The sequence below is a fragment of the Chinchilla lanigera genome, unplaced genomic scaffold, assembly GCF_000276665.1.
Source record: "Chinchilla lanigera isolate Chin_1 unplaced genomic scaffold, ChiLan1.0 scaffold00017, whole genome shotgun sequence".
Taxonomy (NCBI): domain Eukaryota; kingdom Metazoa; phylum Chordata; class Mammalia; order Rodentia; family Chinchillidae; genus Chinchilla; species Chinchilla lanigera.
The window spans coordinates 25,971,681-25,997,836 of record NW_004955418.1 but is presented as its reverse complement, the minus strand read 5'-3'; positions in this window follow the sequence as shown (position 1 = coordinate 25,997,836).

Genomic DNA, 26,156 nt, shown 5'->3' with positions numbered 1-26,156 from the left:
GGCCTTGAACTCACTTTGTAGCTCAGGCTAGCATAGAACTCATAACAATTCTCCTGCCTCAGCCTCTGGAGTGTATCATGCTATTTTTATGTCACTTTCAGCATCATATACTATTTCTGAAGTTCTTCCATATTTTTAATGCTAAAATATAAATACAAAATTTAAAAAGCAATGTATTAACCTGTTTGTTCAAATATCTCTTCACTGAGTATGTATCTTGATACATAGCAAGAGTAATGATATATATATATATATACTATATATACTATGTATATATGTAGTAGCGTTAGCATTACTTGTGTGAAAATTTTCTGTTTATAGAAATTATTCTTGTTTTTGTTCTATTTTCTTTTTACTTGAAAGCCAAGGGGCTGAAGATTTAGCTCAACAGCTAAATCTTCCTGGCAAGCACAAGGTCATGAGTTCGATTCCTAGTACTGGAAAAAAACAAAACAAAACAAGAAAGTCAATTATTATTGCATATTCCTCTATTTTAAGCAAATGAATCTCCATTTCTCTACATTTTATATTTTTTTAAATGATTAATTCCCATGGACCTGTTCTTTTGTAAATTTTTACTTTAGCAAACAGAAGCTCATACGAATGACTTTGTCCACAAAAAATGAAAATGACCATAATTTAACATTTACAAAAGATATAATTTACTCTTGTCTTGATACTCATTTGTCTCTTGATAACTTTTTCTATGCATTCTGATAAACTTAATCCAGTTGCTTTTGTAGCATTTAGTTGACATTCATATTTCATGTCAGAAAGGCACTGCCTGTAAGGTCAAGTTTGATATGTGTTTCACTGATCAAGATATTTCACCTTTGAGCTGATTTAGAACATACTGAATTCAATGTATGAATTGTTCTAAAACTGTCAGCATTATATGTATAGCCAATGCCATGTGTTTTTGAAAGGATACAACCTAAGTGAGATACATGATGCTATACACACCCACACACCCACACACACCCACACACACAATGCTTTGGATCAAGGGCCAAAATTTTATCTTAATCAGTGCTATTTTCATAAGCCAGTTTTTTCTGTTTTGTTTTGTTTTTTGTACCAGCTATCCAACTCAGGACCTTGTGCTTGCCAGGCAGGTGCTGTGCTGCTGAACTATGTTCCCAGCCCCATAAATCAGTTTTTAACAATACTTTGAATTATCGTCAAAAAGACTGAGGGTTTAGGTTGCTGTTAGATTAAATTCTTTTTTAATAAATGCAACTTTCATTTTTTAAATTTCTAGTGTTCAATATTCATCTAGGTACCACTTTAAAAATAACATTCTCCTTTTGTATTACATGTACAACTACATATATACACAGCTAAAAGGAACATAATTTAATAGTAAGCATTCCGTAGTCAACACGTGCTTCCACTGAGAATGTGCACTCATTTGTTGGACGTCTAGAGCCATAAAGGAAGGGCAAGGAACATGGACATTTGGCTCTGCTGGAAAATGATCATTCTTGTGGCAACTTCTGCCTCCTTGAGCTTGGTGGTAAAGACACCGACAGTATAATTTGTGGGTTAGCTCCCCGGTCTCCCACCCAGGGCTCCGCACGAGCTCGAGCAGGGTCGTACTCACACTGGCAGGGGCACAGCCTGCTCTCCTTCTGCTCATACATTGTTACCTATGTCAGAGACAGAGGAAGGTATGTGGCTCAGTGCCTGCAGGGCTTCTTTGGGGCATTTAATATCCTCGGATGTGAGCAGTCTAGGTTAGGGCATAAAAGCAACCATGTCCAGGACAGGGGATTGAACGCCTCAAGATCTTTGATGGCCAATCATTAATAACGTCAAGTATAGAACCGTGGTTTCTAGGTTGTGCATAAACGTGTGTGTGTGTGTGTGTGTGTGTGTGTGTGTGTGTGTGCGTGTGTGTGTTTTGTTCCTATTTTCCATAAGCCTCTTCTTTTCATAGGTAGTCAGTAAAAAGATATTTCTGTAGAATCCCTAACTTTATCATCACTTACAGAAGGCAAGCATGAGCGCTATGGCAACTTCCATGACTGTCAAAGCATACTGTACAATACAGTGCATGCTATGACTCTGAAAGACCAAGCTGCTATAGAATGAACTTGGAGTTTGATGTACTACTGATGTTCTATACTATTAATTAGATAAAAGTTGGGACAAAAAGAGGATTTGGAAGACCAGTAAAGTAAGCTTAGAGAAGCACTGATTTTAATATCAGTTTTATGACATATTAAAAATTTTAGCTTCTCATGCAAAACATGTGAATAAGAAATCATAAAGTCTGTAATTTAGGTCCATGAGCCTAAGAATATGGAGAGCATATGGATAATATGTTTACTAGGAAAGTATAAGGAAGAACAATGGTTTAATTGTATATTGGTAGAGGCTTTCCTCTTCAGAGAACAGAACTTCTTGGCCTCTTTATTCTGAGCCACGGTTCATTTTTAAAATGGAACTCTTGGTCCAGCATCACTGATGGAGGAAAGTAGGTACCCCAGCCCTACACAGGACCTAGTGAACCAGAAAATGGATCTGGGGCGATCAGATGGTTTTAACATGATGTCAGTATATACCCAACCTGCCGAACAATTGCTCCAGAATACTGATTCAGACCTAGAAAACATTTAAAGAAAAACATCATAAAATTTGACTTCACCTGGGTCCATAAACATTTGGGAAAGATTAAAAATTGATGCTGGGAATTAAATTTGTATAAATAAAGCTGTTTAAATATAATTTTCACAATATGAAGAAATAAATAATTTAATGAGAATGCTCATTAACTGGTGCTTCTCAGAACACAGCTGATAATGTGAGGCCCTGCGTGGCTCCTGCGAATGGCAGTGGCTGCACTTTATGTAACTCAGAAGGGGCTTGCACTGTCCCACTCATCATCAGAAGACGTAATGAAACGTGGCAGGGAGAATGCTGCTAAGAAAGGAGAGACCCACAGAGCTCAGACTCCAGGATACAAAGAGGAGCAGCCTACCCCAAGCTTTACAAAATTCATAGGTGAAGAGAGCAGTTAGTATTTGCAGCAGATTTTTTAAAAAAGAAATCAGTGACTATTTTCCAAAACAAACCCGAGGAACTGGAGAAATAAATCTCACAGTTCAGTGGTGAAAGATCTAGGGAAAGAAGCAGTTGTCTTTCTTTGGGTGCACAAGGATCTCCGGGTGACCCCACGAGTACATCCGGACCATGAGAATTACGTACTTTGAGTCTTCATGTTCAGTTCAGTTGTGAGTTTAATCAAGAACAGACACCGTCAACTGATTTGATTGCTGTGTGTCGTGGTTCAAAAGGTCTAGGGAATGTCTTTAGTTTTTACCATTATTCATGTAGTGCTAAATACAGGGCATTGTACAAAGCCTCAGTCACAAATACATCTCTATAGGTGTGATTATTCATGTACTAGGAGTTGAGTAGGTGCTACTGGATTATTGTAGCTCAGAGAGGGCCTGTGTAGAATAGCTTTATCAAGGATTATAAGTTTCACTGTATACTGCACACTATACTTCCATGACTTCAACCTAAAATAGAGTTCTCTGTTCTCATTGTTGCTGTAGAGTTCTCTAAGCCACTTTATGGCTGAGTAGTACTACACTGCATAGACATGCAATTATATATCTATATACATCTTCTGAAAACTTGCCATTTCCTTCAAAACTCATTCATATAATATTTTAAATGCTTCTTTTAAATATTTCTACAGTAATCACAAGCATCTTCACCCATAGTGTATTCTATCTCAGGAGACCACATTCCGTTGTCATCCAGAAGAAGCAACTCTTATTAACATTTTACAGTGATATTTCTGCAATTCAATTACATTTTGATGGTCCACTTCTAAATTTAGCTGCTCTGCTCTTTCTTCTATGTCTGTATTTCCTTTACCCACAAAAATCTTGAATTCCTCAAAATCATCTAAAAAGGTTGAAATCACTTTCTTCTAAGCTCCTCTCAATGTTGGTATTTCGACATGCTCCCATGAATCATTCTATTAAATTATATTAAATATTTTTCTTTGCTTTTAACATATCTAACCCATCTCTTCTGTAATGAGCATTTTAATTACATGTTAAAAAGTAAGTTTACAAGATCTATCATGTGATTTAGATATAAGTTTAAAGAGAACATGTTCAGGAGAATAAGAAAGAAAATTGCTCTGAGGATAGTAGTTAATTTCAGTATTAGAATGAATAAGGGTTCAACGATTGTCCCCCAAGTAGTTGTCCAGGGTGTCACAGAAAAATATGACAAATTTTTTTGCAGATCTGAGAAACTGTAATAAGATTGAAATGAAATCTCTATATGAATTTATCTGCAAGTTTTAAACCTTTATGTCCTTCACTGTATTATTTGCTGTTTTCTTTGTTGTGTCAGGACTCATCTGTTTTAAATCATATGTTCATAATGCTGAGAATTTGAAGCTTAGGTTATAAAGAGGTAGCTTCTCAGAAATCCATGGTGTCCTTATTTTGTCTGGTAATGTATCTAGACGTTGGCTCATAGTGTAAATTGCCTCCTAAGTTCCCTCTTTGGTGTTTGAACACATAGTGATGTCATGTTCCTTTATTTTGCTAGGAGATTTTATTTTTTATCAAACTATGTAAAATATTTGCTATAGTTTTGTTTCAGAAATAGAAATAGAGATACTATGAAAGTTAACATAAGATATAGGAACCCAGTAAACCTCCTAGGAATGGACTAGGATTTAACATTCCTTTGGGCCTCTCCCAGGTACTTAGACTCTGACTCTTCTTGCAGGAAGCATGAGAGGTTTATATCTGAGAGTCAGAGACCACGAGGGAAAGCACAATAGCGTCTTTTCCAGGTGGTATAATTCTGGTTCATGAGTGAGCGGAAGTCTTTGTTTTTTAAAACGCACCACAGAAAAACTATTTTTTAGTGACCAACATAAACAAAATTGCTTAGATATTTAACCAGATGAATTAATGCCTAGTTTAATTCTACAAATTTTAAAAATACAAATTTTGCCTTCATGGATATAGGATTTCATGAAATTTTTGCTAAATAGTATCCAGTAGTAAGTCAGTATAGTAAATGTGTGAGGGAAATCACTGACGTAGAAATTGGAGAGATAATCAGCATAAAAAGCAGTAGCCTTTTAAAAATGATGCAGGGTTGCAAAACAAAATGATAGGAATTAACAGTGGTTATTATACTATATATTGTTATCTTCAGCGAACTTGCTCAGATTATCAGACGTAAGCAGGCAAGATGGATCAAATCATTAAAGAGAATTTTAAAAAATTTAAAAATTAGAGATGATGCAGAGTTTTCCTAGACAAGATGGTGGGAATTCCCCAATGGTTGTAATATTGCATATTGTTGTCTTCAAATCAGTTGCTCAGATTACTACATACAAGCATGCACAATTTATAATGTTTTTGCTTTGTTTTGTTTTTGTCTGTGTTGTTGGTACTTTGTTAATTTTTTTTTCTTGTTTACTGTTCTCTTTTTTAAAAAAAGAACAGTAACCTTTTAACCAACTGAGAATTCCACTCTATAGACCTGGAGGACACAGTGAGTGCATTATTAAATTGTGCAGATGGACTGACTTCCCTGGAGTTATTACAAAAAAACTGATGATTAGAAAGAGAGTGTACAAATATTTAAGGCCTCAGTTCACTCCTTGGGGCAAAAAATAAGATTTAGGGATCCTATCTGAATATCTTCACAGGGCTATGTAGCTCTGTCATGGGCAACAATAGTGTTAAATTTTCATTTCTATGCCAAAGTAATCTGCATTTGAATGCACCTACATGTTCAAAAAGTAAGGACAGCAAGGAAGAGGAAGACTGCTGGGAAGATTGTCTCCTGACTACCCTGACCCTATGGGACACTGGCAGAATTTTCATGTCCGGGCTCACGCTGATTTAAGACGCCTTTCACATGTAAGGACCTTGCAAATGGGGATTCTATTTCTCCTCAGAACAACCTCTGTAAATTTCCCGGGAACTTCGGGGAGTTCATCTCCGAGGCTGCTGTTTTGTGGTAGGCCTCTCAAGAGCTAGATAGGTAATCTGGGATGATTCATTCCCTTCCAGCTCTCACACTTTCTGCTTGTGATGAATGTTCAAGAAACAACGTTGCTGCTCTTCCCTGATAGTAAACTTTGGGGACTGGTTTTGCAAATCTTTTACTTTAACCAAGGAAACATTGTAACATTCAAATGCCAGAGAGCATCACAGTCAAATTAGATTGTCTGGAGCAAGAAAGTAATTTTTGCCATGCAGATGCAGGCTGACATAAACGAGATGAAAGACAAATGAAAACACGCACATTTTCTGTTTGAGGCGTATGTTCACAGTTTTGGTGTAGTGTTTTCTTTGCACAGCTTTAAAAATGGACTCTTTAATGGTTTTAATCCAAGTTAAGGGTGAGAGGATCTGAGGCTGATACAAACAAAAACATTCAAGTAATTGAGTGATATTCAGAGAAGCTGAGGCAATGAATAAAGTAGTGAAATACAGTCGGATCTATGAAGTTGTGTAATAAATCTTCAAGGCTTCTCTTATAAATATTCATTTACACAGACTATACCAAGTACTATGTGTGGTCATGTGCCTGCATATCTATCAAATGCCAAAAGTCTACTAGCTAATATCCACAAAAATAAAGCTAGCTGATCTCTATAAAACAAGCCATTAGATCATGCTGTTCTTGCAAATCCTGTTCTTTCTTTTGGCTATTGTTAGCTGTTCCTCTTACTTCCCTCTAGTACAGAAATTTGTGATTTTTTTGTTTTTTGGTACTGAAATCAAGCTCAGTACCTAGAGTTTGCCAGGCAGGCACTGTGCCACTGAGCTATATCCGCAGCCCAGAAATTTGTGACCTTGGAAATGTATCAAGTTGTATTCCTGTTGCCTCTCCTCTTTTAAGGTTCATTTTTTTATGTAGCTAGGAGAAGGCAGAAGAGACCTGCTAATCACAGTGGAAATGGACTAAGGATGAAAAGAGCTCAGGATGAAAAAGGGGATAAGAAGGAAGTAACTGCATGACAATGCAGTGTAAAAATTAACAAGAACAACAAAAAGTTAGTGATATCCAAATACAGTACTGTGCAATTTCATACTAAAGTGAGATCATTTAAATTTATAGGGTTAAGATAGCATGATTCATTTAAATATTAACAGGTTAATACACTCTAATGATTTAAAACCTTATATAGTGAGATCTGTATAATTCTTTAAGTGACTTCCCTCTGCACGTTTGTGGATGTTCCTCAATTGGCATGCAAATTTTGGTTTGTGTCCCAAATTTAGTTTGGAAAGAGGGACACTGAACAATCGAACATTCTTCAATCAAGATAGATTCCATTTTTCATCTCCTTATGTGATGTTTTATATTGTTAACAACTGCGTATTAGTCATTTTACCTCACAATTTTATTCTTTTTTTTTTGATAAACTTTGTACTGTGGTTGTTATAGTTGTGTATAGATATCACCCAAGTCTTGTGCAGTCACAGGTGGGCTTTTCAGAGGTGGCTGGAACTAGAGTTTGTGATGCTGAGATCCAGGATGTAATGCTAGGATTAAGGATATGCATACTACCCACCCTAAAGTACATGAGGGACAGGAAGAGGCTTGTTGATCATTGCTTGTTGCTTATTGCTTGCTGCTTTCTGCCTTCTGCCTGCCTTGGTTTGCCATGAACTGTTTCTCCTCTGCCAGGCCCTTCTGCCATGTCATCTTGCCTTGGAGCCAGCCGATTAGGGACTAAAAGTGTGTTGAAATAATCCTTTCCTTCTTTAAATTTGGGTGTTGGTATTTTGTCTCAGAAATGAGAAGAGTAACTAAGACAGTGGTTAAGGTATCAGTTGAGCTTAACACAAAAGTTAATTTAAAGTATTAAATAGTGCACATTTATTACTTTCTCTAAATTTTGTTTCTATAATATGACATATCAATTCCTGCAAGGTAACATGTTCATTAATGAAAAGATGTGAGAGAATTCTTTTATATTAAGGGACATACATCAAAGTATGAGATTAAAGAGGTTTAATTTTTTTAATTTATTGTTACTGGGGGGAGAGGAATCAAGATATATCATATGTAGGTACAAATTCCCTATGATGAACATGGTCATTTTGAATATCTAAATTGTACCAATAAACTTAATAAAAAATAAAATAGCATTCTAAATTTAAAATTTTTTCACAACTGAATTGTTTTAAGATACTTCAAGTGGATATATTTTGTTTCTTTTTATAACTTTTAAGTTATTTAAAATAGAAGCCTAATATTTAGTGGAACCATACAAAACAAGTTACTTGGTACAAAAATAAAGTTCTAAAGTTAATGAATCATTCTAGGTTCAACAAAATTCATATTAAGAAGCAACCTGTATAAACAAAAAGCCAGGGGTGACTTCCTTTAGATTAAATAAGTAGGGGCTGGGGATTTAGCTCAGTGGCAAAGCGCCTGCCTGGCAAGTGCAAGGTCGTGAGTTCGGTTCCTGGTACCGAAAAAAAAACAAAAAAAACAAAACAAAACAAAAAAAAACAAAATAGATTAAATAAGTAGCTTTAACATTTCTCACCCGTTACTTTAGCTATCAAACTCATCTTCAAAGCAGTGGTCAATGTTTCTATGAAGCTCTTCAATACATGTTTGCAAAAATTAATAAATCAAGGAAAAAAATCTATGTATCTTCTTTTTACCTTTCATTAGTTTCTTTCAAAGCTTCTATCAATTGATACTTTTGTTACATTTTTTGGTTATAGTTCTATAGTATCATCATATCATCGACTCAAATAAACAAGGATTGGTTCCCAGGTTTCACATATATATGAAATTATAGTTCTGCTTAAAAGTATATTTTTGTTTCCTTAAAAAGTACATACGTATATAAAAAGATCTATGCTCTTCTGTGATATCTTATCACAAGCCCATATGACATGATATTGCTTTCACACCGAGATTAGATACGGTTCTACTCTCAGAAGGCATAGTAATGCATTATTCTAATAGAAAAAGAGATGAAGTCTCCCTTAACCTAATTTGTCATTTGAGCGATCGATTTGGAATGTTTAAAGGTTTATGCCTCCAATTCCCACTCAAAGTTTAGGTCATTTTCATAGCCCCAGAAAATGCTTCTTCTCAATCAATCCCTTCGCCCCTACCCTAGACTCACAGCATTTCATTTCTTCTCAGTATAGATCTGCTTTGTTTCTTCTACAAAATCACCTAAATAGAACTATAGTGTATAGACTTTTTTGCTATTGAGTTTCTTTTGTCAACACGATGCTTTTGATTTGCACCCATAGAGTTGTGTATATTCCTCTTTTTTTCTTTCCTATTGCTAGGAGTTTTCAATTCTATTGGAAAACTACTAAATGTTTGATCATTCTCTGGTTCCTGGAAATGTGGGTTATTTCTTACTTCTAGCTGCTGGGACTATGGCTATGAAACTTCTTGTATGAGCATTCTCATTTATCATGGATAAATAATCAGCAGAATTGTTGGGTCTTAGGTATGTGCTTATATTTATTTAAAAATGCAATTTTACAAAGCAGTATGTTGTGGTTTTAATTTCCATTTTCTTGATAACTAATGATGTTGCAGAGATTTCATGGGTTTATTGTCCATTTTTAAGGTGCAGTTTTTGAAGAATCTCTTGAAGTCTTTTACCCAATGCTATTGAGTCATTTGTCTTTTATTAAAGATTTATAAGTGTTCTGTATACATAATGATGTAACTGATAGAACTTCCGGCATGGGTATTATGCTTATTTTTTCCATGTGTAGCTTACACTTTAATTTTCTCATGATATCTTTTGACAAATGAATTTTTAAAAATTTATTGCTATAGAAATAATCATTTTTTCTTGTAAACTTCCCCTCTCTTTCAGTCTTCACATTTCTGTCTACGACCCATCTCTGAAGTACATGGTATGAGATAGTTGTGAAAATTCAGTTCTTTCTTTTGGGATATCCAGGTGCAAAGTAGAAAAAAGAACTTTCCTCAATTTTAAGATTATATAGGCGGCTTTGGTGAAAATCAGTGTCAGTCTATTTCTGCATTATCTTCTTTGTTAACTTGATGTTACAGTAATTTTAAACTCTTTGCTTTATGTAACATAATAATAGGCCTTAAAATCAAATTGTCTATCTTCCAACTAACAAACACACACATCACAAGCCTAGGAGCACCAAATCCATTGCAGCATGTCATAGACTACAATGTGTCCTAGAACATCACTCGATAGTCATTCTTGAGATTCTCACCATATAAAATGGTTTTAAAATTTAATAATTAATCAAAGATACAGATCCACATACCGATAAGTACGTAGACCAGACCCACATTTTCCTACATTGCAGACAAATGTTCAAGTAGTTATAGTGGACCGGCTGTGAGACTACTTCAACAGTGAATGAGATAAAAATACATTGAATGTGTGTTCCATAAGAAGCTTATGTCTTGCTTTCTTTCTTAAATCTCTTGTCTAAGGAGACTTCCTGGTTCTGTATGCTAGAACAATTGCTTCCTCCACACCCAATACACCAAAGGTCACAATTTTGAGCCACACATTTAACTTTCCACAAGTGTATCTAACTTCCAGCTCCAGCATCTGTTTTCTTTTCTTAGGATGGAAATACAATAAATTACTGAATGCTTACAAGCGAAACAAAAACACAAATTAACCTCTTCTAACATTCTTAAAACCTCGAATTTGCCTCCAGTTTTCTACGTTATTTTCTCCACTCCACAATTATACTTCTTGAAGTATCAACTTATATCTATTCATGTTATCTGCATTATCACCTACCCCATCCTCTTCCGAAACACTAGTTGGGAATGTCCCTCTAGAAAGTCTGTCCTCCTGGCTGAAAAACCAAGTTGTCTTTCTCGTTCTATTGTTCCTTAGAGTCTCAACCTCACACATTACACCAATTGTCATTGAAGCAAGTGTCTTGCAAAGGAAGTGAACATATACAATTCCTCTTCAATGGGTGGTGAACAGTTTGAAGAGTTGCATGCTTCGATTTAAAGTAACAGGTTGAAAAAAAATAACAGGTTGAATCTTTCAGTGTGTGATGGGAATCTCTAAAAAACTCAGACAAACAGTACCGATGAATACCATTAGGTTAACTTGGATTAGAAACAGTGTAATCAATTCAGTAATCACAAATATTTAATTCCGCTGTGTATAAAGATTTAGTCATATGTTTTTCTACAAGTTACAAATTTAAATTTTTAAATCAATACAGAATTTTAAAACATTATTGATTTAAAATGCTCAGTTTAGTCATTTCGTGCATTCAAATAACAAACATCTCTCTTATTTTAGCACCCCAACTATTGTGTATTTGATTCCTTAAACTCACGTACTTATTTAGCAAGCATTTCATGAATGTGTGGCTGCTCTATAAATTCTGCTGAAACTTCTAGATCAAAAACAGATGAATGACAGTCTTGCTTTCAAGAGGTTCACACTCTAAAGGAGAAATGAGTAGTTTACATATTTAATATTGCACATTACATATTTCATTTGCATAATTTAAATTTTGACATTGTCATCAGTGCTACAACAAATGTGGACCACAGCGGAGGTCAACTGAATTTGTGTGATCTGCAAAAAGAGAACAGTGAAGTGTAAATTTAAAAAAAGAAATCTGACCTGATTCTTGAAGGATAATTAGTTTTCCCTTAGCTGATTAAAAGGTTAAACCAGGGGGCTGGGGATTTAGCTCAGCGGCAAAGCGCCTGCCCGGCAAGCACAAGGTCATGAGTTCGATTCCTGGTACTGGAAGAAAAACAAATACAAAAAAAAAAAAATAAAGAGGTTAAACTGCTGTCAAAGCAGAGGCCACAGACAGAGCCATGTATACACGTATGTAGGCTTGGAAAGACAAAGAGGCAGAATCATAAGACAACCTGATAACTTCTGAAAGCCTTGCATAGTTTAGGTGATAATCCAAGAAACTTACATGTATGTGTGAGTGTATCCAAAGCATTCTGGAGATGATGGTAGGTGACTGATGAAACTGAATCTGTGGAAAGTCTTACATGAATTTCTAAGATTTCCAGTGTCTACTATTTTATTTATCTAGAGATTTATGTATAGGAAAATTCAGAACTCTATGGCACTGCACATTTTCCTGCTGTTTTTGAGAGGCAGAGATGATAAGTTTGATGAGAATATAAAAAATAAAAATGACTGCCCTCCTAAGAAATAGGAAGCATTTAAATTCTTTCTTCATTATGGAAGCAATGTCTAATTACTCTTCTATTACATCTGATCATAAAAGTCAACCGAGTAGTACTTTGAAAGACTGGCTTCTAAAAAAAATTTTAAAAATAAACCCTGTCTTCTCAGGACAATGGCTTTAAGCGTATGGGTCACTGGTTGAGGACTGGCGCCAAAGGATCTAAAGTTGGTAGATTTTCCTTATCCTCATGCAGTTGTGGAAAACAATACATTCAAAAGTATTTTTAGTAGCTAGGTTTGAAGGCAAGAAAGCTACTGAGATGGCTAATGGATACCTGGCAAAGGGGGAGATTCTCAAATGTCAGTCCTGAGATATATTTTCAAAGCTAACACTTGATTTCATAGGTTTCATTAGATGTGGATAATGAGAAAATCATTGGTAGAAGTTTGAATTCTTCCAAAATTTTTAGGTCCTCTGTGTTCCTGATACTATTTGCTCTTTTTCATTTTTCTTTTTCAGTTCTGAGGATTGAACCGGGGGGCCCTCCCAGGTTTTCGCACTGAAACAGGTCATCCTCATCCCCCTTTCATATTTTGAGGTACAGTCTCACAAAGTAGCTGAATGGCTCAGGGTGGATTCAAACTTCCTGCCCTCTGCCTCATCCTCCCCAAATGCTGGGATTGCAGGACACACTGTAGCACCTACCTCTGGACCTGTTTTTTATTTGCTCTGGCTACCCTGACCACGGTTTCTCAGACATGCTCCTATTTCCAGTCTCTATACTTCTGTTACCAGGAATTCTTTCTTCTAAGTCATCCATATGAAATGATTCACATTCAGGTACCTGATGATTTTGTAACAACTCATGGAGAATTCCATGACAATTATATATAAGGAACCATATCCGTGTCTGTCTCCCTATGCGCTACTTTCATTTTGTGAAAAAAAAAAAAAAATAGTGTTTTAAACATTAGAATACAAGCTCTCTAAAATCTGGGAACGTGATATAACACGGCATAAGTGTGAGCTCAAATTCTGATTAAATGATAATGGCATTCTAAGAGAAACACATAAAAATAAAGATTAATAGAATCTTTAAAGCCCAAGGGGATGAGTGTCAACATTGGCATTTGAGACATTTTTATAGGTTACCAGGGAGAATATTTTGGGTAGTAGAGCCTTCGTACTTTTTATAGAAATAACTCATACTGGGCTACCAACTACTCAAAAGTCCTATTCAAATAAGTGTTATATATTCCATTTGAGAAAGAAATGACCTGTAAATATCAATGATCTTTGAAAACTCTGCTGTTCATACAATCAAGTTGGAGTGTTCATGCCTACAGTTATTTCTAAGGTAAACACTGTAATTCAAAATGATCAGTCCACTACACTGCCAAAAGACTTTAAAAAGTTCAGCTTCAATGTGATCTCTCACAACATAGTTCTTCTTTTCTCAAGAAATTCTCAAATTAAAATGACTCCTAGGAATTTTCTGTGAGACACAGGTAGGTCTGATGTTCCCTTTAATGGAGCCTGAGACTTTAGTCAATTTTCCTTGTGTACTGGCTTGTGGAAAAACCACAGAAGCCAAGACCGCTGATACCAAAACCTGTTTTGAATAAAAGATACAATGTCGTGATTTATTCTGAGGGGCAAGGAGTCTACATTCTGCAATTTGTAGCCTTCCACCATAAGCCTCTTTTAAGAAATGCAATAAATAGAATCAAAACTTTTCAGAAAGGAAATCACCCACAAAATAGGGACAATACCTGCTAAATCTGCACTATATTGATATATATCATTGATATTGCAGCTCCTTTCCAAAGTCAGCAGCATAAGAATGCTTTTGAAAACCCAGGAACTCTATATGGATATATTTTCATGTGTAGAAATTGAACCTGATTTTACATGACACGTTTGAACATTCATTGAAATTCTGCTTTCTAGAAGCACTCTGAATATGTAAATGATGCTTTATAATACAGCCCTCGAAGTGAATTTCAGTTTTAAATTACAAAGAGAAACTTCCATAGAAGACCACAGATAGAAAAGAGTATAAATTCAATCAGCATGAGTTTCTGGGACAAATTCTCAGCCAGAAGTTTCAGGAACTAGCTCTGATCAGTACAAAATGTTCCTCTTATTCACTTAGGCATAATTAAAAGAAAAGATCTAAAACCAAACCAAACAAAAACCCACTTGTATACTTTTCATAGATGGAGAGTTTGGAGCATAAAAATTTACCAATATATTTGAATATGAACACTTTCCAATAGCCTGAGAAGACATGATTGCAGTTATGAGACAGATAAAAATTCAGAAATCAGCATATAGGAGGTGAGTTTGTTACTTTCTTATCACTGAGACAAAATACAGGACGCCTAAAGCTAGAGGAGGAAAGATTTATTTAGCTTGCATTTCACAGAAGTTTCAGTCTGTAGTCGGCTGCCTCCAAGGCAGGGTTGCATGGCTGAGAGGTGTCACAGAGCGGAAGCAGTCTATAACAAAGCAGGACAGGCAGAAGACAGCCGGGAGCTAGCAAGTGCCGAGCAACTACACTAGCCCTCTCTGTGTCCCTTATATTTTATCCAGGCTACCCAGAGTGGGGCACCCTTAATCCTACCCAGAACTTTGCTGAACTAATTGGTACTCTAATCTAGTAATCACCCTTGGTCCCAGCATCACACAGTCTAGTCCAGCCACCCCAGAGTGGGGCACCCTTAATCCTACCCAGAACTTTGCTGAACTAATTGGTACTCTAATCTAGTAATCACCCTTGGTCCCAGCATCACACAGTCTAGATCCAGCCACCTCTGAAAAGCCTTCCTATGACCGTAGGAGGAACTAGAGAGACATCTAGGCAGAAGCCATAAAAAGAGGGGATAGGAAATTGAATAACAGATGAACTCATTCTATACCATTCACTTAGTAAGTAAATATTCAACATGAACTTGTTTTGCTTGGTTGTATGGTAGTTTTCATGGCTCTGCCAAATACTCTTCATACCTCATTCTAAGGAGCTTGACAGTGGAAGATTGTATAAATTTCCCACATTCCTCATGGAGAAATTTTCTATTTTGACTGTGATTAATTCATTAAAATTGGCACTGTCTGCTCACCATAAACAATTACAGAGCTGTAGATACGATAAGTAATCATTTTCGTTTCTTGGGGAATAAGACAACTGCTGAGTGAAGGAAGCACACGGCAGGAGCTTGCAGATCTAGGTCTCCAGTAAGCGAATGCTGATGGCATCTCAGGGAGAAGGACTGGGAGCTGAATCCCGCCAAGTCGTGCGGTCCTGGCACTCAGGGTGAAGGAACTGGGCTGTGTGCAGAGTGCAGAGGGAGGACGCCACTTAGAGAAGGACCCAGAAGCTGTTGCGGTGCCTTTCCATAATCGTGAAGAAAAGCAAATTAAAGCCACAGTGTTCTGATTCCAACCCATTGCCACGTTAAAGATTGGAAATATCAATTTTTAACAAAAATGTGTCAAAAAGTATCCTCCTATATTGCTGGAAGGGTGTAAATGGTAAAACCACTTGGAAAATATTTCTTTTTTTATTTTAAAGAGCATAGTAAAAAATAAAGAACATACCAAAATACAAACAAAACAAAGCAAGGACATTAAAAATGACATGGGTTTTCAAACCAAATGATAGAGATTGACAGTGGTTGTTATTTTACATATTGTTATCTTCAGCGAAGTTGCTTAGATTACCAAAGGTAAGAATGGAGGATTGATCAAAACATTAAAGGGAATAAGAAAATAATAATTTAAAAGGACATTAGAGACAATACAGAGTTTCACTAGATAGGATTGTAGAAATTCACCAGTGGTTGTTATTCTGCATATTGTTTTTACATCAGTTGCTCAGACTACCAGCTATAAGCACACAAAATTGGTCAAAATATTTTTTAAAAATTAGCAGTAACTGTTCTCCTCAAGAAAACATCAGACATCAGCAGTACAGTTATGCCAGCTATGTAACTATCTATGTATCTATCTATGTATCTATCTATGTATCTATGTATCTATCATCTATCTATCTATCTATTTATCATCTATCTATCTATCATCTATCTATCTAAAATGCCTTAGTATGTTCTTTTTCTTCTTTCCCTTATCCCAGTTTTTCCTTCCTTTGAGCAGTTTCTTTCCCTTTCATATTATCTATTGAAATATTATCTATTTGGGCTTTATTTATGCTTTCATGTTCTTACACTAGGGATACAATATGATTTCTTCTAAGTAAGCAGATATCTAATATATTATCCATTTTAATACTAAGTATTTACAAAAAGGGAATGGAAATATTTCTATAAATATAGTATGTAAAGGCTTACAATAGCTTTATTCAAAACATCCACAGATGGAAACAACCCATGTGTTCACCAACAGGTAAAGGAAGAAACAAGAATGTGATATATTCAAATAGAATACAAGAATACTGAGAAATTATATCTAAAAATGGGTGAAATATGGAAGATCTTAGTTAAACTGTAAAAACATGGTGAGAATAAGAAATTCTACACAAGATATCTGTATGATTCCATTCATAGAATGCTTTAAAATAAACTAAATTATCTTAAGCTTGATAAAGTAGTGATTTGGGCTTAATATTTGATGATTTCCTGCAAAAGAAGAAGATGTTCTCTGACTGGGAAGACATGTTCTGTATACTGTTTATGACATGTGATATGCATGTGACATAACATATGACATAAACAGACCCCACAGATGTCCAAGCTTCAGCACTTAGAACCTCTTAATACATTACCTTATACGGCAGAGGGGACTTCACAATTTCCATTAGGGTAAGGACTGCAAGAAAGTCAGATGACCCTGGATTAATCAGCAGATGCAGTGTATTCGTAAGGCTCCATAAAAGTGGAAAGCAAGAAGGTCAGCATCATAAAAGGAGACATAAGACATAAAGACATGAAGTACGCAGAGATGAGGGTGAGGAAGTGGGACTCCAACAAGGAACGGGTCCTACAGAAGCTGAAAGGCAAGGAAGTGGATTCTCCCCAGTAGCCTGCAGATGCAACCAGTCACAGCACAACACTGATGCAGCAACACACGGCTCATTTCCTTCCTGGGAATCCCAGACCTTTAAACTGATACTTGTGTGTTCTTTGAAGCTGCTTGATGTGGTTGTTTGTTGTAGCAGTGAAAAATAGCAATGCAACAAAGTGCCTTGTTCTTACATAGGTGCACACATTTTTAAATACTAATGAAAGTGTACAATTAAGACCTGTGTGTTTTGTGGTGTATAAATTATAGCTCAGTAAAATGGATTCTCAAATACACTGAAATATTTTAGCATGGCAAATATATTCTACACGAACAGCATTCTATTCAGTATGTAGTGTTGAATGCTATAAGAATTAGCCATGTGGTCTATGTAGCATTTGCATCAAGCCTACTGTAAAATGCTATTTGCTGTATATACTCGATCTGAAACACTCACTACAAAATAAAGTGCAATATAAATACTACTCATAGCAATCATGTGTATATCAATTATGTTTTACATATACCTTGGGCTAAATAAAATACATTATTATTAAGTAGTGTTTTACTTAAGAGGCAATTTGTCTTTGAAAATGTTTCAGTGTAAAATGAAGATAACCGGATATTTCAAGAAAGATGGTGAGAAATAAGAAGATGAAACTGAATGCATGTTTGAAGAATACCAAATAATATAGGTTGGTGAGAGCACACATTAGTGCTAAGAAGTAATTATAGACTAATGAAATAACATCATTGTCTTATTTGAAGTAGCATTGAATCCCACAGTGTTTGATAAGCTGGTATTCAATTGTAAATATGTTGGAACACCAAATTTAAAGGCTTTTGCCATTACTATGGCTAATGGCTAAAATTCTGTGTTATCTGTGACATCATTCCATTAGCACAATAAATTATAAAGATGACGTCTTCTGTGAACACAGATAAAAGATCAATTACCTATGGAAATGATTTTTCTTTTTGTAGTTTCATGCTTATTCTGTACAGTGAAGTCAGAATAACCTACCAGGTTCCTCTTTCTTTTGTAAATAAGTAGACTTAATGAAGCTTATTCTATTAGTTTGTCAAAATCTTCCTTGAATTTTTGCTATTCTGCTTATATATACTTTTGTTTTATTATTAAATATTTTATATACTGTTTCTAGAAAGATAATGCATAAAACTTATATGTAATTCAAAAGGTGCAGATTGCATTCTCCAAAAAGTATATTTCCTCTTAACTTATCTCCTACTGCATCTCCCCACAGAAAGAAATCACTGTTACTAGTTTCTTGTGTGTCTTTATAGATATTTATAGATATACGTACCACATGGGTACGTATATACATATTCCTGTTTTTTGTACAAATGATATAGTGATATATACAACTATAAATCTTCCTACCTTTTCTTAGCAGTTTAACCATAAAAAGTGGAGCCAAACCACATCCCTAAGATAAAATTTAGTCCATCTCTTGTTTCCTTGCCTTGGAACCGTGCTAGTTTGTTGCTATATTGTTTATAACTATTTTCATGGTGCAGCCATAGCAGAGAATACCTTCTGCAGAAATATCATTGGCAAAAAAGAGTGAATATTTACTTCAGACCCTTTATAGATGAAAAGCAAAAGCTTGATAATCTTTGATCTAGGAGCTATTTCAATAATTTACACATATAGGCACTTAGTAATTCATAATACCTTTGTAATAACTCACCAAGGAAACAGGACAGGAAATTATGACTATTATCTTTATAATATAATATGAGAAAATACCTTTAATAGTACATGTTTGGGTTTTATCAAATTTGAGTTACTTTCCATTCTCTGTTCCTAGAATTTAGTTTTATCATCTTTGAGCTAACATAGTAATATGGAAGCAAATTATATGAGGAACATTAAGTTGTAATCCTTTTCAGAAAAGCATATTTATATATGTGTCATGTGGGAATGTTGCCTGTATTATAAAAAGATATTTTTTGAGATAGTTCATCTTTTGTTCTCCTTAATATTACACTATTTTTATAATTGTTTCTTTACTAATATACATAAATATTTAATCACATTCCCATGCAAATATGTAATTTAAATAATATAATTTTGCTGTCTAAATTCAAAACAAAACACAAAACTTTTTAAAATAATTATGTACCATTGTGATACATATGATTCCCAGTAATTTTGCAGAAGCTATGTCCTTTTTAAATGTTTTTATGTTTTAATTTGTGTGTTATTAGGGATAGAGCCCATGGTCTTGTCACTGAGTAACATCAAAAGGCCTTTCTTATTTTTTACTTTGAGATCGGGTCTTGCTAAGTTTCAAGGTTTCCCCACCTACTGTTAATAATAAATTACTTGATACTAATATGTAGTCATACAAATAGGAAGAAAATACACTTGAATATCGTTCCAATATAGTCAGTGTTGTTCAGATCATTAAGTAAATTACTAATTCTGGTGGATAACACTCTACACGTGACATTTTAATGAGATACTAATAGTCCTATGAAATAATTTTAGTTAGACCACAGGTTTTCCTATATAAATGAATAGAACACTAATTTCCTGGTAGGTTATTTCCTTGTCTCCAAGTTTGGAGATAAGACATGAGGCAGTAGCCTCCATCAGGATTTGCTCTCGCCCCAATCTCCTAAAAGAAGTTATGGTGAAGGCTTAACTGAAAAGAGACAAGCACTATGGCTGTAGGGGACCCAGTGTGGTCAAAACTCTCTGGGAGCAAGAGACATTGAGTTTTCCAGATCGATCCTCCTTCTTAGGTGTTCACAGATTCAGGGGATACAGGAAATGGAGGGCGCTTTAAAGGAAAAGCCCATGAAGATGAGCAGGGCCTGGAGAAACAAAGGCAGCAAGCCTTGGCAACTGAGAGAACTGTTTGACCTGTAAGGCTGGCAGCTTTACTGCTCTGGAATAGCGGGTGTTAACAGCCCTTGTCCTCCTCTGCCTCAGCTGTGGTGTTATCTTGACTTCAGAGCACTGTGAATATGAGCTTTGCTAGCACAGCCAGACATCCCGTCCCTTCATGGTCAACAGTTTAACCTTTACATAGCCTGGTCCCCAGCAAGCATCCTCATGTCACTGAGGTTTTTCTAATCCTGTCTCCATTGGTCCTTCCCAGGAACATGAGTTCTAAAGGGGGCAAGCATCACATTCAAGTGATGATTGGAGTTATGCTCAGAAGATTCAATACCTAAAGCACAAAGTTACTCTTTTATTAATCTAGTACTAACTTTAAATATTACTGATGATGCAAAGTGGTAGTTCTGTTCCTCAGATCCTCTAAATTGACCCACGTGTGTGGGATTAGAAAGAAATCATGACTGGTGCTCCTGATATTAAGAGTATACCCAGGACCCGAAGCACTGGCAGTAGAAATTCCCACGTTAATTCTATGCACATCAACGGCATGATAATTGCTCTCTCTCTGATTTTTAATGTCTTTTTGGTCATGGCCAGTATTCCAAAGAAAATTAGAGGTAGATATATTTTAGCTTTACATAGGACCCTGCTTACTGGATTGGATTCAATTTTTCAGCAACTATTCAGAACAATGCTGAAGATCAGATAATCAAATTCTGATGTTGCTCTCACCCTAAACCAAACTTAAGAATCAGCTGTGCCCTGCTTCTTTATAATGTCCTGGTTTATGATTGCATTAGTACATTGGATATGTTAGCTACATATATCTTTACATTAGTGCTGGGGATGTAGCTCAGTGGCATAAGTGCCTGCCTGGCAAGCGCAAAGTCCTGAGTTCAATTCCCATTACCAAAAAATAAAAGACATTGATCCTGGAACATTCAAAGGTAGCTTTGTGGTCCTGTAGATTAATAGAGGACATCTCAAGGAAGCTTCATATTATTGACAAAGATAAAATGGATTTGTCTCCTCACTTTTTTAACATTTCATGCTAAAATTCAAACTGCAGTTGGGTCTTTGCAAAATGGCTCAGTGACTCTTTATTCTAGTGAGATAAGATAGGCTTTTCTTCTTCAGGTGATAAAAAGAAGCTCAATTAAGGTAATTGAATTATCAACTGTAAAATATAAAAATGATTTGAAAATGCAGAATGCCTGTCCATTTAAGGAATGGGAGTGCTAAAGTAGGGGCAATTCCCTTTTCTAGCAGATTGTAATGGCATTCAATTAATCTGTCCTATTTTGTGTCTATTTTGACCTGCAATGTTTTACTGAGAAGACATCACTGATAACTGCAATTGCTAAATATAAAGTTATTCAGATGGCCAGTCTGATATCTATTCTCCCAACCCCGAAAATAAATGCCCTGAATGTACAATGAGGATTATAATGTGTAATTAAAAATCATGGGCATCATTGCTGAAGGTGGTATTTCTCTCCAGTGAGAGAGGTCACCCGAGAACATTAAGTAGGGATTTTACAAATGCTAGTATAGCTAGCTAGTCCTGCTCTCCTAAATGATCTGAGCTCATTAAATAATGGTCTTCACGTATACTGCCATGCATGATTTGTGAAATGCTAGAGAGTTAAATCCTAGCAACTCGTTGCTTGTCCACCCCATTTGATATTGTGGTCTTGGCTCCAAGGGTCTGATATAAGTCAGTACCTTGGCAGATAAATGGCATTTGTTTAATTTTAATGACACTAGTCATGCTGCCTTTTGTTCTAAAGCACCATGAGGTTAATTGAGCAGATATGAAAAATTAGTCAAGCCAAAATTGCCTCTGCTCTAAATCAGAATTATGAATCCAGTAACCTTAACTTAGAGGATCTCAAATTCTTTCTTTTCCTGATAGACTGAATGATGAAGATTGTTAAAGGGAGAAAATACTAATGATGATAACCCATCTTTAAAATTTTTTCAGCATAGTCAAATTTTACAGATTTCAAATTCTGACCATGGGAAAAATGACCTTTATATGAAACCAATTTATGCCATTTCGCTGAAAGAAATGCATGAGGGTAGTTCTTATCAGCAACTTTTAATTTGCAAGTTTGCTTCTGACCTTCAAAACCATTTTACACCAACTATAATCTTAGATTCATGAATACACAGTGCTTTCCCATTTTACATAGATAACAATGCATTTCAGAGTTGGTATCTTATAGCACAGTAATTAAGGCCACAGCTATTGTGTTTCCATATTGTACGTAATTACAGAGGTGATTGGAACATTTCTGTAGAGGATTAGCTTAATTTATCAAGCAGTGACTGTTGTGGAATAAATGAACAGAGGCTCTTTTGAGCTAAATTGTTTCTCCTCCTCCACTTATGAAGTAGAAAAGGCTGAATAGGGTAATTTACCACAGCCCAAAGAGCTCTGGCTCTGTATTAAGTTCAGACACCAAAGTGGGCACTGCCAAGGAAGATGAGGACTCTGGAGGACCAGAGGTCTACACTCCACTGTAACACGCAAAAATCCGTCTCCTTCCCCTCAGGGCATCTATAATTGTAGAAATTTATTTATAATCATATATAAATATATATACATATATATAGTTGCTTTTGATTGGAGAAAACTTAGTTTCATTAAAGGGCAAGATATTTATACACACAGCCAATAAGCCAGTTAGATGATTCAATGAAAAAGACTTTTTTTTCATCCAGGGCAAAAGAAATCAACTAGTACAAAGGTAACAAAAAATGAGAAGGAGAAATAAACAAAAACAGAGGAATTCAATATAACACTGAACAAAAGGAAACATTTAGCAAAGAAAAGAGAAAATCTTCTTGGGTATAATGATTCAGACTTCAAAAGATGTCAATTGACCTCAGTTTCATATTCATTATAATAATGCTTCATTCACAATAGAAATGCATTATTCTGGGCCCTAAGTAAATTGATTTTAAAATTCAGTCTGAAGAAAGTGTGTGAGAACAGACTGGAAGGCACTGGGAAGCCATAGCAGATGAGGTACCGAGAAGGTTACACACTGGTGTTAAAGTGTCTCACACAGCAGGGATGTCAGCAAGTTCGGGGAATAGGTCTCCTGCGTGACTGTCCACTGCTAAAATAATTTTCCAGTCATCTGTTGACAAACAGCCCATGTAGGAGTTTTGGGGTTCAGTTACTAAAACCTCAGTGGAGCCCTAATCTAGGAAGGCTATTTTGAGAGAGCAGAACCATGAACAAATGGCAGAACAAACAAACAAAGTAGCAGTCCCCAGTGTGGAAACTCTTCGGTCCCTCATTCACTGTCACACCCGTTAGTGTGGGTCCTGGCACTAGAACCATTTGCCTAGGGACCTGGAGGAAGTCACTCCCTTTTTCCTGGAAATGGTCTCTTAATTGTCCTGAAACTGTCCTCTCAGCTGTAATCTGAGAGCAGTCTTGCCTGTGAGGGAATCTAGAGGGAGACAAGTTCCTCTCCTTCCCTCCCTGGGGCAGGCTCTCAGGGCCTCAGTCCTAGAACAGATCTTGTTGGTTAGAAAAGTCAGCAACATCCCCTCTCCACAACACTCTTGTGAAGTCCTGACTCCCCAGATCTGTCTGTGTCTACAGACAGAGCTGCAGACCTGGTTCAGATGCCTGAGAAAGAGCATGCTTTTTAATACAGGGAAGGACAAAGACCCAGTGAGAAGTGGACAAAATATCAAGTTATGCAGTTCAAAGAGTATGGATACAGGAAAATGGAAACTCCCAACCTGAACAGTATCTGGGATGAGTTCATGTTCTTTACAATCGAAGAATGAATTAAGAGCAGAATATATTTATTGAGGGAAAGAAAGCTTCTGTCCAAGAGAGGGACAGAAGGGGCTCTGAGTGGATTGCCCAGGAACCTCTCATTTTAGGGACTTTTATAGAGCAAATCCACGAGGTGAGGCAAGCCTAAGGTAGGGGGAAAATGGGAAATTACAAGGTGGGCATGAGGTGGGACAAAACTACGGTCAACCAATAAGACTAAAGTATAATTGTTCAGGTAAAATTGATTAAATTGGGATCAAATGGGGAAGCGAGTCACACAGCAAGTGGGCATGAATACAGTTCAGGGGCTTTTCCTGTAGGGGGTTGGGCTAATGACTCTTCCTAGCTTTTTCAAGATGATTGCTACCCATTTAGAGTATCAATCCCTGATGCCCATGCCTACGGAGGTATGTGGGTGCATTTGTTTAGTCCTTTGTCTTGAGGTCCGGCCCACAGCAAGTACATCTCCATTCACAAGGTATCTTGTCTTCCACACTGGCTCCTTTCAGGGCCTGGCCCTGTCTGACTGCCTGTTATATTTCTGTCTAACTCAGCTGCCTACCACAGTATCTCCAAGAGAATAAAGCCATGCTCACTCTCTGAGTTTAATTCAAATAAAAATTAAAGTGGTGTTGATATTTCGCATCTCACCTATCAAATTTAAAACATTCAAATGTTCAATAGCACATGATGCTTGCAGCACTGCTTCCCAGGGAAACGGAAATTTTCGTCTTGCTGGCGAAAATGCAAAAACGAATAGTCATCATTAAGACTGCAGTACTTATCTAAAGTGTGTGTGAATCTTACTTCTACAAATTTACTCAGGCCAACACCAAAAGCCAAAAATATATTATGCAAGTGATCATCCGCCTTCGCGAGAGCTTTGAAAATAGAAAAGTTTGACTACTAAAGGTAAGATAGGGGCTGGGGATTTAGCTCAGCGGCAAAAGCGCCTGCCTGGCAAGCGCAAAGTCGTGAGTTCAGTTCCCGGTACCGGAGAAAAACCAAAAAAATAAAAAAAAAAAAAAAATAAAGGTAAGATAATCCTCAGAAAATACTATAAGCAAAGAAACTCTAAATTGTATTTGGTGATCATAGTGACATTAATGATTTCAGCATTGCTGTTTTAGGGTAAAACTAAGTCCATAATTAAATACAAAGTAAGCGCTGGGTTTGATATATGAAAGGAAGAAGCAAGCATCTACTTTTATGAACTATACTCCAGGTACCAAAATTACTTGCTATGAAAATGCTCTTCTTTATAAAATTAAATGCCAGCTAATAAATGCAAGGAAAAGAAAAGAAAAAAATGGAATTCATGAGAATTACCGTACTAGATTAAGATGACTAAGAACTAATTTTAACATCTCTTAAGTGTGGGAAATCCAGTGTTCCTCCTTGTATAATATAATCAGAGGTACATGCCTTCACCACTGTTGTTTTCCTGAGAAAATTTAATCTTAATTTTCTATTGCATCACTAAATCTCTCTCAAATTACAGAGAATTTGGGGCTGAAGAGAGCACATCAAATGTCCCAACAAGGGAGGATTAGGCAAAATTCAGAATACTGAAATTCTACAGAGCAAATGAGGTAGTCATTAACAACAAATAATGTGAAAATAACAGAATTTGGGGACAAAAAGGAGGAAAAGAAGCTACTTTTGGGGCTTCTATTTGGGGGCATAATATCCAACACCTGGGGTGGATGTGGCTGATGATTTCATCAAATCAACTTTAAAAATATTTCTAAGACCATCAAGAATATTTGGATACTTACTACATCTCAACAAATGCTGAACAATTACTATAGATTTGGTTAAGAGTGATAAAGGTGCTGTGGCTATTATAAAACCTTAATTTTTAAGCGTCATGATATAAATTTATATGGGAAAAACATGTGAATGTTTTGCTTTAAAATATTAAAGCAGACTGTGAGAAGTAGGTGGTTAGCAAACATTGCTCTGGGTTGAAACTGTGTGTTCAGTGTCTGATGAGCTGATAACGTCTGTGTTTTACTTTTGTATATTGGGACATTTCCTTAATAAGGCAGAAGTGTTCCTCTACACACAGCTGAAGTATTGCATCATACACACACTGCTCTATCACAGGATACTGTTTAGGCCAGGGCTGGGGCTTGAGTGAGTAATGGAAAGCAGTGAAACCCACATGGTAATGTGATGTGATACCGTGTTGAAAGTAAAACCAAGCCTAGGAGAGAGCACTTTTATTTCCTTCTAGCTGCACGGAGGAGTTAATTAAGAACGTGGTAAAGGAAGATTA